The 2,360-nt window shown below is 41.5% G+C and overlaps 1 pseudogene; it reads right to left on the bottom strand.

The window, feature by feature from the left end:
* Positions 1-1,666, bottom strand: part of LOC107113870 — a 3,600-nt pseudogene extending 1,934 nt beyond the window's left edge.
* Positions 1,667-2,360: the final 694 nt, after the last annotated feature.

Raw genomic sequence — 2,360 nt, 5'->3', positions numbered from 1 at the left:
TAATTTATTTAAAAGAGGGATACCAAAGAAAACTTTTCAGTTAAGAACTAAGGGACTTCAAGTCTTTGACAGTGTGATCCCACCTTGATTAACATGTAACAGTTCAGGCCTGCTGTGTTCAACCAGACCAGGGGCTCAGTCCTTTCTGACTTCTATAGTCCCTTGAAAGTGAACACACGTGCAGCTCTGCGCTGTCTTGGTTTGTCTGTTCCTCCTTTCAAGAGTTCCATACAGCCCTGGCCTATGAATACATGCTTTTATAATAAAGCTGGAGGGCAGTTCAGGCCCTCCAATAACTCTCAGAAGATTCATATAACATCCATTACAAACATTCACAACAACAATCGAAATACAAACTGATAGCCAATTAACATAAGTATAAGGAATTCTCATACCTAGAATATCGAATATGTAGGTTTATAACAAAATCTGGAGTCCTTCAGGCGGCCTCCCAATAACTCTGGAGAAATTGTGCTTTTTCTTCCTTATATGGAATACCCCTACTCTTTAGCTCCCCTAGTGGACTCAGGCTTACACTTGCATGAAGAAACAGCACCCCACACACTGTCTTTTCTGTTTTCTTTTCCAGGTCACTTCTCTGTTTTCTTCACTTCTCACTTCCCTCTGTGGCCCCCTAGTCTCATGCCATGGCCCCCCATTTATGCAATTTTTACCTATGGCCCCCTTGGAATATCGTGGGGCCCCTTGGGGGGCCATATGGCCCCAGATTGAGAACCACTGCCCTACACACAAGAGCTAGTAAGAACTTGCTAATTGCTGCTCACGCGTCCCTTTTAGATCGCTCTTTCAAGGATAAGGTTATTAATCAGGACTCAACTTCTTGGAATTGCTTTCATGGGCCAATTTCCATGTTCTAAATGGCACTTACTTGGATGTAACTGGTGGCTCCTTTATTTATCTGTCAACCTTACGGGCCAGTACAATTGATTATTTTGCTGTATCGCCTACTTTATTGAACTTTGTAGACAGGTTTGATGTTGTCGATAGCCCTTTAAGTGACCACTGCCCATTGAGACTTATATTTAATTTAAATGATAATATTTTTCTGAAATCAGTACCAGAATATGCAGAAGGTATAACCCCAGGCTACAGGAGACTTAAGTGGTCAGACCAACTAAACACTAAATTATCCCAAACTCTTGCTAATCCTGAGATGGAATCTATGAAGTTAGCCCTTTCTCTGCCAGGTAATGATGTTATTAAAACTTTTCAAGCTAGAAACGACTACCTTAAATCTTTTTTTATTAATAGCAGGCCAGTTAACCCCTTACCTAATGCCAGTAATGGCTGGTACGATCAGGAGTGTAAGGCGATTAAAAAAGAGCTAACATCTCTAATGAGACTGGTAAGGCGGAATAATTACGACTACTTGATGCCTCACCTCTTGAAACTTAGGTCTTATTATAAAAATTAATTAATTCAAAGAAAAGGGACTACGCCAAATCATTATGGAATGAGCTTGAACGGGCTGTCTCGAGGAAAATGAAGCACGCTTCTGGGACATTGTATCCAGTGGTATAAACAGCTCCTCCCGACAGATAGCGGCACGTATCCCTCCTAAAATCTGGGTACAGCACTTTAGTAAGGTTTTTGGGTCATGTATACCTTCTTTCCCTGTAGCTACATCCCAGTCACAGATTACCATTTTAGATGCCTCAGACCTCCCTGAATGGGCCCCAGTTTCAGATCTCCTGTACTAGAGTCAGACTGGCCACCCAACAACAGATAGAGCTGGGTGTCATCCACATATTGGTGTCACGCTAGCCCGTGTCTCTGGGCAATTTGGGCAAGGGGTTTCATATAGATGTTAAATAACATCAGGGAAAGCACTGCTCCTTGGGGCACTCTGCAAAGTATCCCAAAAGCATGTAGGCATAGTTTTTCGGGAACTTGAGTAGTTTAGGATTTTGCAATGTGCTCCGTGAACCTTGACAATACTTGGATATCTACAATCCTGAGTGGGCCAAAAAGAATGAAAATTGCTTAGACTAAAATCCTGCTGATCCTGGTAGAATCTGACTAGAGCTGAGATCCAATGCAAACTGCCACTAGTCTATTGTCTTTGTGTTAGATTTTTTCCAAAGAGCTGAGATCCAATGCAAACTGCCACTAATCTATTGTGCCAAAAAGGACTTTTGAAACAGCCCTTCCCCTTCTCATTTATATGCTTTTGAAACGAAGGATATTCTCAAAACCAGTTGTGGATCCGGTTTTCAAAGGGAAAAAGCTAAAAGCACAATAAACTTTTCACTGGCTATATCCTAACTCTTTAGGATACCTAAAAAAGCTCTTTGGATCCTACCTGTATGTTCATACACACATCAATGATAAGGATGTTT

The sequence above is a fragment of the Gekko japonicus genome, unplaced genomic scaffold (genome assembly GCF_001447785.1).
Source record: "Gekko japonicus isolate JY-2015 unplaced genomic scaffold, Gekko_japonicus_V1.1 scaffold382, whole genome shotgun sequence".
NCBI classification, from domain to species: domain Eukaryota; kingdom Metazoa; phylum Chordata; class Lepidosauria; order Squamata; family Gekkonidae; genus Gekko; species Gekko japonicus.
The sequence above is the reverse complement of the archived record's forward strand: the minus strand, read 5'-3'. Positions and strand labels throughout refer to the sequence as shown.